The sequence below is a fragment of the Equus quagga genome, chromosome 5 (assembly GCF_021613505.1).
Source record: "Equus quagga isolate Etosha38 chromosome 5, UCLA_HA_Equagga_1.0, whole genome shotgun sequence".
Taxonomy (NCBI): domain Eukaryota; kingdom Metazoa; phylum Chordata; class Mammalia; order Perissodactyla; family Equidae; genus Equus; species Equus quagga.
Genome location: NC_060271.1, coordinates 35413600 through 35427832, shown reverse-complemented (window position 1 = coordinate 35427832; position 14233 = coordinate 35413600).

The window sequence follows — 14233 nt, the reverse complement described above, 5'->3', positions numbered from 1 at the left end:
CCTGAGTGACCCCACCACCGTAACTGTAGCGTGCTGAGCAACACCCGTGCCAGTCTTCCTCTATTTTGTATGTGGGACGCCGCCACAGCGTGGCTTGTTGAGCAGTGTGTAGGTCCACACCCAGGATCTGAACCCATGAAACCCAGGCCGCTGAAGTGGCGCTTGCGAACTTAACCACTACACCACCAGGCCGGCCCCCGAATACGCCACCTGTTAACTAGCTGTGTGACCTTGAGCAAAGTCCTCTTGGGGCCTCAGTCTCCTCTCTGTGAAGTGAGTCAGCAATGGGGTGCTTCTCCGCTTGCTGTGCCCATGGCAGATGTTGCTAAAAGATCATTTACTCATTCAACAAACGTATTTATCATCACAGGATACCACCTGTGTCGCAGGTGGCGTCCTAGGCACTGGAGATACGATAATTTACAAGACAGAGAAGTTCTCTGCTCTGTGAAACTTGTGTTCACTTAACCCTCACTCATTAAGTCTAGATGCGGTCTCAGAGTCCTTCTTAACACAGCTTTCAAGGCAGCCGCTACTAATCAGATTAGCCTCAGAGACGAACTCCAGATCAGTCAGCGTTCTCCAGAGAAACAGAGCCAATAAGACATATACATACATACATAGAGATATAGATTTATTTTAAGGAATTGGCTCATGCAGTTGTGGGGCTGGCGAGTGTGGAATCCGCAGGGCAGGCCGGCGGCCTGGAAACCAGGAAGGGTTTGCATGTTACAATCTTGAGACAGAATTACTTCTTCGCCAAGAAACTTCAGTTCTTGCTCTTAAGGTTTCAACTGGTTTGAGGACACCCGCCCACAGGGAGCCCATTATGGAGGGTGACCTCTTTTCCTTAAAGACAGCTGAGGGTAGACGTTAATCACATCTATGAAATACCTTCACAGCAACATCTAGACTCGTGTTTGACCAAACAACTGGGCACCGCAGCCTAGCCAAGCTGACACAGAAAATTAACCACCACAAACCCCATTTCCCACCCCCAGGGATAATGTCTAAGTAAACATTCAGCGCTGACCGTCTGGGATTCAAAGCCTTTTTGTTGCAATGATCTGTTATTGGTTATCAACGAGGAACACTTTCTTCTTGTTTAACCCGGAACGTGGGAACGTCCAGCCCTTGAGATTTTCGGAAGGCTCTGTCTCAGGGCAAGAGGACTGTTCCAGGTCAGTGAAATATTTCTCCACCACTCCCACCCCTTCTGTGTTGGCATGGGGCGTATGCCTATCTGAGGCACTGAGGGAGGGACGAGGAAAAACCTGAGCATCTGCCATGGGCCAGGCCATGTGATAGGGACTTGCATTAGTCAGGAATAATCTGGGTTATGCTGCAGTAACAGACACCCCTGGAATCTTGCAGGCTCAACACAACGAAGGTTTATTTTTCTCTAAAGTTATGTGTCTGCTGCAGGTTAGCAGGTGTCTGTGTCCAGAGTCACTTGGGAACTCAGGCTGAGGGAGGGGCCACCACTTAGTGATGCTATTATCCCGACATGTGGCTTCCAGAGTCCCCATGGTGGGGTAAGAGACAGCGTGGCGAATTCACACGTGCTTTCAAATGCCTTGGCCTGGACGTGGCATGCCACACATCTGCTCACATTCAATTGGCTAGAACTAGTCACATGACCCCCACGGGCCTTCAAAGGATGCCGGGAAATGTAGTTGTCTGCATGCCCAGGAAGGACAGGAGAACCAGATTGAGCATTATTCGTCTCTATCACAGTAATTTCTTACCTGTTATCATTATTGCCTGTTACCATACTTAACACTCACAGCAACACTCAGCAGGGGGTATTACGTCTGTTTTACAGATCAGGAAACTGAGGGTCTCTCCTCTGAGCCAAATGTGGGAACTTTAGTGTGGGGGTTTTCAAGGGCTGTTTTTGGCAGCTCAAGATCTTTTGTAATTTCCCAGTTCTCGTCTGTTTCTGGACCAGCTGTTCTCAATCTGGGTACTGAGACACACCAGGAGGGTTCCCCAAGCTACTGGCTATTAACAAAGAGCAGGGTATGAAAATTTGCAAATTAGTTGCTTTGCTAAAAAGATATGTGGCTTAGTGTAAGTTCAAGGTTAACCCTATGATGGCAAGTCTCTGGGATGGTGCGGACGGGAGGGGCGTTAGAATGGGAGCAAACACCCATGGGGGTATTTTTCCCTTGGGGATTTGAGTCTTCCCAGACACAAGGCTCCAAACCACTGCTCTTGGCAGCTGAGTTTTCCAGTCAAATGCCCCCTACAGAGCAGCAGGGTTTTTATGTGACCATTTGAGGGCAAAAGAGAACAGTCATCTCATTGGGTAGAATTGTGGTCGTCTGGTCATATTTGGGAGGGGACAGTGTGGGGCAGAGAGAGGAGCATCAACTGGGAACCAGGCTGAATCCTGGCTCTACTCAGCAGTGAGTCCAAGGTCTGGTCCATTAACCTCCTGAAGCTTGGTGTCCCCCACTGTGAAAAGGGGAAAGCTGTGCCTACTTCCCAGATTCTTGAGAGGACGAAGTAGGAAAATGCTGAGGAAGCTTCTAGCACGTGCTTGGCTCTCTCTTCTGTCTTTCCCTTCCCTGTTAGATGGACATTTGGCACGAGGGCCAGATGTGTTGGTGTGTGTCATTAAAAACCTGCGACACCTGCCTTCACCTGTCAGGGGATGTTTCAAATGCTGTATGGGAAGCAAAAATGGAGATGCGTTAAATATCCAAGCACAGGAGATTGGTTAAATAAACTCAATTAGATTGATGGAGATTGTGCTGCCAAATGCTTACAGGCAACTTGAAGCACAATGGAGATGTTTACGATACAATTTGGAGGAGAAAAAAATGGGGCACAATATGGTACATACAAGACGGTATCAACTATGCAGAAACGAGTGTTCTGTGGCCTAGGAAAACAGTCTAGAAGGATGCACCCCAAAATGAGTCTTCAGATGACTCATTATTTTTCTCTTGAAATTGTGTTTAGTTTCATGTTTCTGTTGCAATTTCCATTTTTCTTGTATTTAATTTCATATTTTAAAATATAACACATTATAATGAGAAAGACTACCTCTTCTTTAAAAATGTAAATGTGAAACTTGCATAGGTACCGGTTGCACCCCTCTGTCAAGGATCTGCCTGTTTGACGTTGCGTGTGGTCAGGACAGACAAGGCGTGGGATGGGAGGGCAGAGCTGAACCTGACACCTTCTCTGCTTCTTTCCAGCTCTGTGACCTTGGGCACGCTCCAGGGTACTCATGGGTCAAATGGGGATGAGAATTCCCGTCTCTCCAAGGACCACATGAGCCACCTAGCACCATCTTTGGTGCAAACTGGATGGAGAGCTGGATCTCAATAGATGCTAATGCTTTTCCTTCTCTACATCCCATGGGTATTGCTGGGCTGGGGGACGCCCCACCACCCAGACCAGGACGCTGGCAAAGGCTGCAGAGGCCTCTTGCCCGAGATCGATGGACAAGATTGCCCAAAGCCATCTTTACTTCTTTCTGGCCACCATGGCTCCAGTCGCTGTATGACGCGTGCTTCCCCCAAGACCTCTGGACTCCTGAAACCCGAATGCAACTCTCTGTGCAAGTCACGGAGCGTGGCTGTTGACAGCTTCATCTTCAAAGGGACACTGAGTTAAGGAACAGCTGCTTCCTTGCCTTTGAAGTCCAGGCTCCAGCAAGCTGGGTGATTGGACAAGATGACCTTGAAGGGTCCCGTCCAACCTGGGGGTCTGAGATTCTCTTCTGCGTTTTCATCACATTCTCCCAGAGGTAAAGTGGCCTGAACGGGGCTGCGCGAGCTCTGGCCGCAGGCTGGGATGCCCACGCCCCTCCTCAGACTCCCAAACTCGTGTGTGTCTTCCACGGCTCCACACGAGCATCGCCCCCTCGAGATGCCTTCCCTAACCTCACCGCTGTCCTTCCCGAGCGGGCTGGCGCCCTCTCCCTCGGCGCTACTCCACGTCCTCACAGATGACTGCTACCCGCCTAGACCTGAGCTCCTGGAGGGCGCAGACCGGGCCTTGTTCCTCTTCACATTCCAGGACCCAAGGCAGGATCTGGCACAGGGCACGTGCTCAAGAGATGTTGATGAATTAATCTCCTTCCTCCCCCAGAGGAAATATCTCATCAGCAAAGCCAACGCTTAGTTGTGACTCCCCTAGAAGGGACCAGAGTGTACATCTCTGTGCTGGGCACCTGCTGAACCTTTTACTACCCCTTTAATTCCCAAGAGGACCCTTGGAGGTAGGAATTATTGCCCCCATTTTACAGATGAGGACACTGAGGCCGGGAGACCTTAAATGACTCAGCCTGGCCTGTGGCCCTGAGGTTGGGTTCTCCAACATTCTTTTCTGTCACCTCCTTGTCAGGGGCTGGGGACTCAAGCCAAGAATTTCTTCACTATTTCCCTTCGATGACAAGCTATGGGTAAAAATATGTCTACTTTTTAATGACTTTATTGAAGTATAGTTGACATATCATGAAATTCACCCATCTGAAGCGTAGACTTCAATGACTTTTAGTAAATTTTACAGTTGTTCAACAGTCGCCACAATCTAATTTTAGAACGTTTCCATCATTCTAAAAAGCAACCTCGTGCCCGTTAACAGTCACCACCCGCTCCCACCACCACCCACAGGCCACTGCTAATCTCCTTTCTGGCTGTGTAGATTTGCCTTTTGGGGACATTTGGTATAAATGGGCTCACACAACGCGCAGTCTTTTGTAACTGGCTTCCCTCACTTCGACGGTGTTTCTTTTCATTGACGAAGGGGATGCTATCACGCGTGTACACCGTATTTCACTTATCCGTTAGCCACTTGACAGACTTTCGGGTTCTTTTCCATTGGGGCTAATATGAATAATGATGCTGCTTTGAAGGTTCACATGCAAGCCTTGGAGCGAATTTAAGTTTTCATTTCTCCTGGGTGGACTCCTAAGATTGGAGTTTCTAGGTCATATGGTAAAGTTATGCTCAACTTTTTAAGAAACTGCTAAAATATTTTCCAAAGCGGCTGCACAGTTGTACATGTCCCCCAGCGGGGCATGAGGATTGTGGTTGCTCCACATCCTCACCAACACTTGGTATTGTCTGTTTTTTTGCCTTACCATAGCCAACCTACTGGGCGTGCAGTGGTATCTCATTGTGGTTTTAACTTGCCTTTCTCTAATGGCTAATGATGTTGAGCGTCTTTTCAGGTAGCTATTGGCCATTTGTATATCTTCTTTGGAGAAATACCTACCAAAACCTTTTGCCTATTTTTAATTGGGTTAATTGTCTTCTTCTTGTCGAATTGTGAGAGTCTGTTTTTTCTGCTAAAGCCGCATTCTCATAATTGCTTCAGAGAAAAGACAAGAGGAGCATAGACGGCGGGGAATCAGATCCGAGCGTAAATCTTGGCTTTGCCACTGTCAGGATCTGGGATTTCAGACAAGAACCTTCACTTCCCTCTGCTTCAGTCACCTCTGCTGCAGAGCAGCGACGACAGCACTCTCTGAAGGGCCGTGGGTACGCTGATTGCAATCATGCAAACACAGCATCAGCACACAGTAGGGGATCATGTTCCATTTGCTCAAAAGCATTTACTGAGCCCAGCTCTGTGCTGAGCACCCTTGCTGGAGCTGGGATAGGGCAGGGGACAAGGCCAACAGCCAAGTCCCTGCCTCATGGAAATCACATTCTAGAAAGAGAAGCAGACAATAAACAAATAACAAAATAAACGTATGATATAATATCAGGGAGCGATAAGTGAAAAATAAAGCAAGGACAAGTGTGGCCAGGGGTCCAGGGGCAGCCTGGAGCCTTCTGGGATAAGGTGGTTATTAGTTAGAATATGGCTTTGTCTGAATGTACCCATGGTCCAACAGAGTGGCTTAAAGTAAAAGTTTCTTCTCTCTCGCTCATCATCAGGATGGTTTGATGGCTCTGCTCCTCAAGGTCAGCCAGGCACCCAGACTCCTTCTACATTGTGGCTCTGCCTTCCCTGAGCATAGCCCTCCTTCCCGCGGTCTCCAGTGGCTGGCCACCTCGTCCACACCGCATGCCGCCAGAGGGAGGAAGTGAGGAGGAGCACACACCCTCCCTTCAGAACTGCTCAGAAGTGGCTCAGGCGTCCCATCAGCTCGAATTAAGCAGGGAGAAGATGTTGGAGGACGTCAAACCACGTCTGCCACAGGTGGTCGGGGAGGACTCTCTGAGTAGCTGAGCAAAAGTCTGAGAGACGTGAGGGAGCTGTGCAAGGTTCTGAGGGAGGAGCCTTCCAGAGCAGAGGTAGTGATGGTTGCGACGTTCTTGAGTCAGGAGCAAGCCTGGGGTGTTGGAGGAAAGGCAAGAAGGCCACAGTGGCTGCAATGGAAGAAGCAGGGAGCAGCTCGGTAGAAAAATGAGTCTGGAGAAGCGGTCGGGCCAGACCCTGGAGGTCAGGGTGAGGAGGGGGCTTATTGCAAGGGAAAGGGAGCCCCCCAGAGAGCTGTGAAGCCAGGACTGACGCAACCTGCGTGATCTCATTTTGTAAAGATGCTCAGTCGGGAGCTTGGACTCGGTGGAAGATAAAAAGCGGTCGCATGGGGTGCATCCTGGAGGGAGAGTCGACAGGACTTGCTGAGATGGATTGGGGGCGGAATATGCAGAAACGAGAGGAATCAAGGCAGCATCGATTTTTCAGACCAAGCATTTCTTCTCTTATAGATCTGACTGTGACCGACCGTGATGACACTAAGTGCCCATAGAATCCAAAAGTCAGACCACGCCCCTCTTCTGCTCCAAACCCCCCAATGCATTCTCATCTGTCGAATAACATCCACGCCCCACACAATGTGCCAGGTCCCCCCCATCAGATCCTCAGGTCCATCCATGAGGTAGATACTGCTCCCTGGTTTTTAGATGAAAAGACCAAGCTGGGAGGGGTGAAGTGATACCCAGGCAGGGCACCCTGTGAGCAGTGGGTCCAGGATTTGGGGCTGCCTCTGAAGCCTGAGCTCCCGCCCGCATGCCCTGCGAGGCTGGGCGGGTGTGGATTGAATTGCTATGCTGCTGCCTCTTCTGGCTTGGGGCTCCCAGTGTCCCTCCAGCCTCCACCTACACACACACACACACGCATGCACACACATGCATGCAGACAATGCACCACATGCATGCATGCACACACTCATGCACACACATATGTACATGGGTGCACACACATGCATGCACACACTCCATCCCCCGGCCCCTTTCCTCTGCTGCTTCCTCATCTCACACTAGAAGCCCAGCAGGGGGTTCGGCAGCTCGGGCTAAAATAGCCGCAACTCTATCATCTTCAAAGGCGCCGTGTACTTTTCCATTAGCGGCGCCTGGACATCCGGAACTGCTGTTTGCACAGCAGGAGATCCTCTCCAAGCCCTTGGTGAGGGCTGCGGTTTTCCCGAGACCCCTCCAGTAGAGCTTTGAGGATCACAGGGGCCCCTTCCTGAGGCTTCTCGAATGTTGCCTTGCCACTGGAGATGTAAATAAACACAGCTGGGGTGCCATGAATGTTTCCCCAGCCGCCTGGTGGTCCCTCTGCCTCCATGTGAGCCAGACAGAATAATTCTCAGTTAGTGCTGAAGTCTCCCGTTCTCCATCATCACGACCTATTTAAAGTTTGCCTTGCCGCCAGCCCTCAGCTTTAACCACACTGCCTCTTTCTTTCTGCTTCCAGCCACTCTGACTTTCCTATTTGCATAAGTTATAGACCTGCCTCAGGGCCTTTGCACATCCCTTTAAGTTAGGAACTCTCTGAGAATAAGACATCGCAAGTGGTAGAGCCAGGACTTAAACCCAGGACCTCTGGCCTCAGAGGGTGAACACTAACCCACTCTGCCAGGGGCCACCCTCCTCTCTTCTCCCCTCTCATGTATCCCACCTTTAGGGCACTTTCCTCAGGTGTATAAGTATCTGATGAAGGTCCATTTCCCCCTGGAATGTGAGCTCCATGAAGGCTGGGCTGAGGTCCATTTTGCTCATGCAGCATCCCTGATGCCCAGCACGTAGCGCTCAGTACGTATTTATTGAATGAATGAATGAGTGTCTGCCCATCTCTACTATGTAAGTGAAGACACAGTCTCTGCTGTGTCTTCAACTCTGCATTCCCAGTGCTCAGCAAAGTGCTGGCACCGGAAGTCATCAACGTGCTCCTGGAATGGAAACGGACCCAGCTTTCCAGCACGTTCCAGCCACCCTGCCTCAGCGCCCACTCACAGGGGAGTAGGACGACCACCCCCACGCACCCACGTGTGTTCACGCCTCCACGCCTCATTCATTCTGTTCCCTCGTCCTAGAACACCCTTCCTCCTCCATCTGCTGAAAACTCCTTCCCAACCTGCAAGGCCTTGGGTAAATAGCCCTCCTCCAGCCTCCTGCCGGGCAGATCTCCGACTCTCTCCTCTGCACCTTCCAGCACCTTCAGACCACTGGTTGTTCCTGACAGAATGGCATTGCGACTTTTTTTTTTTTCTGAGGAAGATTAGCCGTGAGCTAACATCTGCCAATCCTCCTCTTTTTGCTGAGGAAGACTGGCCCTGAGCTCACATCCATGTCCATCTTCCTTTACTTTATATGTGGGACGCTACCACAGCATGGCTTTTGCCAAGCAGTGCCACATCCGCACCCAGGATCTGAACCGGCAAACCCTGGGCCCCTGAGAAGCGCAACATGAGAACTTAACCACTGCGCCACCAGGTCGGCCCCCAAGCATTGCGACTTTTTTTCCTGCTAAACTTGAGCCTCCCCAGGGCAGAGTCACGTCTTATTCACCTGGAGGCCAGGGGTCAGGGGCTCCCCAAGCAAGCGTGCCACACACGAGATGACTAGATGACGATCACGTGGGTGACCAGCCCTCCCTCGCTCTCCTCCGTGGTGGGCAGGCCCCCGAGGGACTCACACACAGAGTGCTTGCGAGGTGAGTGCTATGCTTAGTCCCATTTCACAGAGGGCAAAACGGAGGCGCAGGGAGGTCGAGCAGCCTGTCCAAGAATGAAGGAGGTGTCCCTCTACCTCGGGGCCCGCTGGGGGGTGGGGGTGCTGCCACCCCAAGTGGCACAGAGTGAAGAGGAGCTGGAAGAAACTGTTGTCCCTCCTTCTGTCTCTGCAGGGCTGCCCGCAGCTCGCCTTCTCTGTTCCAGGGCCACAGGGAGGGGGTCCCTGCCCTTCAGGAGCGCAGGGGAGAGGCCTGTGCTGGGCAGGGACGCGGAGCCCAAAGGGCAGGAGGAGGGCTCTCCTGGAGGCCAGGCCGCAGGTCACGCTCTGTCCCCGGCAGGTGCCGAGCCCGACAGAGCTCACCAGAGCATCAGCGCCGTTCCTACAGTTGGTGAGGGACCAGCCCTGCGGCCAGCAGCTTCAGGGACCTCCACCTTTTCTGCCGAATGGAGGGGGACACGCGGGCACCAGGGCATCCGAAGCCATATGGACACAGGAGCTGGGACCACCCAGCTGAGTCCCTGCTTCCCTAGGAAAAATGTGGCTGGGACAAAGGGACAGGGAAGACCAGGAGAAATGAAATGTGACAGCTTCACCTGGCACCTCCGTGGGCCCTCAGATCCCGCATGGCCCCCTCCCGCCTTCTGTGCCAGACCTGGAGGCAGCTCCTCCCCAGAGCGGGTACCCTGCGAGGGAGGGGGGCCTTTGCAAGGTGGGAGCTGATCACAGATGGCTGGGGTCTCAGCCAGCGCCCAAGTCCCTCCACAGCTGGTGTTTCTCCACACCTCCTGTGTTAGTCACCTGTTGCCGCCGTCCCAGATTACAGCAGACGAGGTGGCTGAAAACCATCGCATTTCTGACCTTGCAGTCCCGGAAAGCCCATGTTGGGGCCTCGCCGGGCCAGAGTCAGTGTCAACCTTGCTTTCCGGAGGCAGCACGGGAGCACCGTGCATTGCTCTAGATTTTAGAGGCTGCCCACGCTCCTCGGTTCGTGGCCCCATCCTGCATCTTCAGAGCCCACCGTGGCCCATCGGGTCTTTCTCGAACCTCATCACTGTGCCACTGACTCCCCGGCCTCCCTCGTCCACCTGTAAGGACCCTCCTGACCACAGTGGGACCACCCAGATAATCCAGGATAATCTCGCTGTTTCAAGGTCAGCTGATCAGCAGCCTTTATTCCACCTGCAGCCTTAGTTCCCCTTTGCCATGTAACCTAACACTGTCACGAGTTCCAGGGACCCGGATGTGGACGTCTTTGGGGACATTACTCTGCTAGCACACTCCCCACCCCAGATCCAGTCACTATCTGGGGCGCACCTCCTGGGCGCCAGGCACCTTCACACACTGTTGTCTCATTTCTTCCTCCCAACGGCCCTGGAGGGTCAGGAACATCGCGCGTCTTCCCGAGGAAGGAAGCCTGGGAGAGCCGGGCCGCATACGGCTTTCGGGGGCCCTGGCACTTTAGCCTCTTTCGTAAAAAAAATTCAAAAGTATGTTTTATGGCTGCATGGGTATAAACACGACTATAACCAGGATGGATTATACTCATTTTTTATTTCTGATTTCAAAAAGAAATCAAAACTTTTCATGGGCCTCTAAAAGTGTCGTAGGGTCCTGGCTGTGTGCCCACTGTGCCAGATGGGTAGGGAGAGCCAGGGGGCCAGGGAAGGAACCGGCCCAGGGCCACACGGCCAGCAAGCGGCAGAGCCCGGGTCATACCCGGAGCCCCAACTCCAGGACAGCACTCACCTCACCAACCACGCAGCCCCTCCACTAACGTCCGCACAAGCCTTTGCAGAATCAGACTCAGAGCCGTAGGGACACTAGAGATGATTTGGCCCATGGCTCTTCCTTTTTCGCTTTTTTTTTTTTTTTGAGGAAGATTAGCCCTGAGCTAACTACTACCAATCCTCCTCTTTTTGCTGAGGAAGACTGGCCCTGAGCTAACTATGTGGGACACCTATCACAGCATGCCTTGCCAAGCACTGCCATGTCCGCACCCGGGATCCGAACCGGCGAACCCCAGGCTGCTGAGAAGTGCAACGTGTGCACTTAACCGCTGCGCCACTGGGCCGGCCCCCCACGGCTCTTCTTTTACAGGTGGAGGCCCATGTACCCAGAGAGGGAGTATAGCATTCTCAGGGACACACAGCAAGTCTGTGCTGCAGCCAGGATGAGGAGCTGGTCTCCTGAGTGTCCATCTTGGGCTCTTCCCCACCCCCTCTTTCTTTCACATGCCGACTCCTCTGACCTGAGAAAGCTCCCGGCTCCTCCCTATCCTGCACACACGCACACACTCAGACACAAACACACACCTGTCCCTGTCATCACACAGGCAACGTCAACACATACTTGGCCACCACTGTGTTGAATGTTCTCTGTGTCTGAGCTGATTGGGATCTGCGAGGTGCACTCATTCTACAGATGGGAAAACCGAGGCCAGAACAGGAAGGGCCTCAGCCCAGGCCCCTCAGCAGGTGAGCAGGAGGGCCAGAGCTCCCGCCCAGGCCTCCGGCCCCCGGGCCTGCGCTCCTCTCTCTGCTGCCCCGGCCCACACCCGTGCTCCGTGCTGTTGACTGCAGATGCCAGGTGCCAGCCCGGGGGCCTCCCTCCGCCCACACCCAGCCCTCAGAGGCAAAGAAGCCTGCGTGACTGGAAGGGCCAGAAAGAGCACTTTCCGAGTCCTCGGGGCCCAGGCTTGGCACCACCGTGGCTGCTGCCAGCTCAGACCCAGAGCAAGAAAAACCAGTTCCAGGAGGCTCCCTGCGGCGGCTCAGGGCCACCTCCCGCGAGGACTTGAGCTCTGCAGCCGGGAAGACGGCGGTCAGGGGCCCGGGATGCGGGCGCTGGGCCGAGCCTGGGGTTCAGGCCTCGCACTGCAGAGTGCCAGGGCCCCCAGATACCTCTGGTCTCCCCTCCGAGTTGTTTATCCCCCCTGAGCCTCAGTTTCCCCACCCAGGAATAATAACAGTACCTACCTCTCAGGACGTGCTGTCCAGCATTAAATGAGGTGCCTAGCTCAGTGCACAGCATGTGGTAACAGCAAAATAAATGTGCTAATTTTCTTATTTATTTTTTTTAATTTTTTTTTCCAAAGATTGGCACCTGAGCTATCAACTGCTATCAATTTTTTTTATTTCTTTCTGCTTTTTCTCCCCAAATCTCACCAGTACATAGTTGTATATTTTAGTTGTGGGTCCTTCTAGTTGTGGCATGTGGGATGCGGCCTCAGTGTGGCCTGACAAGCGGTGCCATGTCCGCACCCAGGATCCGACCCAGCGAAACCCCAGGCCGCCGAAGCAGAGGGAGCAAACTCAATTACTCGACCACAGGGCTGGCCCCTAAATGTTCTAATTTTCATCGTTAGGATTAATAATGATGATTGTAATACACGAAGGAGCCAATGCTCGAGCTGGACCCTGAAGGCCAAGAGGAATTGCTGTGCTGGCAAAGGACTAGCCCAGCCTCTCAGGGGAATGGCGCAGGGGCAGAAGCCATGGCCGGGCGAGGAAGCAGAGGATAGGGACCCCAACTCCAGCACCACAGGGAGGCCTCTGATGGGGCCCCAAGGCCCAGAGAATCTCAGAGTCTCCACCCACCGTCCTCTGCAGGTTCCACTGCAGAAAATACATTCAGGATCGTGCACCACGGGGGCGAAATTTCCAACTCCTCACCCATTTTACAGATGGGGAAACTGAGACCCAGAGAACAGGAGTCCCAAAAACACACGAGTGTTTCATGACGATGCCAGGACTGCAACCCAGGCCGTCCTGACTCTTATAGGAAATGACTGACCGCCGTGTTGTGGAGGTGACAAATCCTCCAGTCACTCAGCTGTCCTAAGGAGCAGTCTTCTTTTCTTTTCTTTCTATTCTTTTGTTTTATTTCCAAGCTTTATCTGACGTCTAATTCAAAGCCATTGACTTGTGCCTCCAGCCCTGAGAAGAGCTCAAAGAAGGAACGGATTGCTGAGCCAGTGAGCCAGCTCTACTGCCCTGCGTCCGCCCTGGTCCCCCAACCCAGTCCCCAGCTCGAGCCCTGATCACTTACCTCCCTCCGTCCCAATGGGCGGCTCCTTCCCACCCCGGGGCCTTTGCCCAGCGCTTCTTCCTCCCCACGCCCTTCTGCAGCAACCTCTTTGCGAAGCCACATCCCCTCTTTCCAGAGGCAGCCCCTTCCAGCCCTCCCCAGTGCATCTTGGCCTTGACGATGCCAGCCCGTCACCCCCTCGGTATTCAAAAGAATTAAAGTCTCGATCTGCACTGTATTCACTTGCTCTTGTTAACGCGGCAATTTGTCTGTTTTCATTTATTCATTTGTCTATTCAACAAAAGTTTGCTGAGTATCAGCTATGAGCCAGACAGACCCCACATGCACAGCCTGCCCGGCCGTCACTTCCCTCCTCGTGGGCAGGACACCGCGGAGAGAGGAACGCAGGGACCTCACTGCCGTTATCAGGCGCTGAGCGTCACTGGGGATGAACAGGGCCCCGCCTTTGTCGCAGGGGCCTTCCCAGTCAAGCACCTCCCCAGGCAGGAAAGGGTCTCTCCCATCACGCCCGACACTGCTGGAGGTTTCTGAGCCACTTGTGTCCCCTCCTGGGTCATTGTGGGGTTCAGTGGACAGTGATCTCAGGTAGGGTCACTTGCCTCTCGGGCCTCAGTTTCTCTTTTGTGAAACAGTGCTGGGGGCTCCTAGCTCGCCGCCTGCCATGGGACGGGGCAGCAGCATACAAGCCCCTGGGAGGAGGAGGACAGGGCAGGGTGTGGGGCCCCTGAGCTGACCTTCAGAGCAGAAAGCAACGGCACAGGCAGCTGATCCCCTTCACGCGAATTTGGGGCCGTCCCCTCCCATCGCTCTCCACCTGCAGTACGAGATGTCTGGACTCTGCTCCCTCCAAGGTCGGCTTCTGCTCTGAGGAACTCTGGTTCCTGGAAAAGCAAGCCTTCTGCCTAGAAAGGGTGGATGTCGAGGCTCAGCCCTGAGAGCTCTGTGCTTCGTCTGTCCCCTGGGGCTCTCAGACAGCGGTGGAAATAGGAACACACCGCCTCCGAGACAGAGAATAGAATAAGCAGCGCTCACCCGTCGCCAGCTACAGACGTGAAACGAAACCATTTGGGAAACAGCCCCGCCCCATCGTATTGTGCAGCGCAGAGGCCAGAGCTGGGACACGGTGCTTAAATGGTGGACCTTGGGATATTAGAACTCAGAACACAGAGAAGAGCCGTGCTCCTGGGGAGTCGGGAGACAGAAAGAACAGGCTCCCACCTGGGGACAGAAAGAACGGGCTCATACCTGGGGGACAG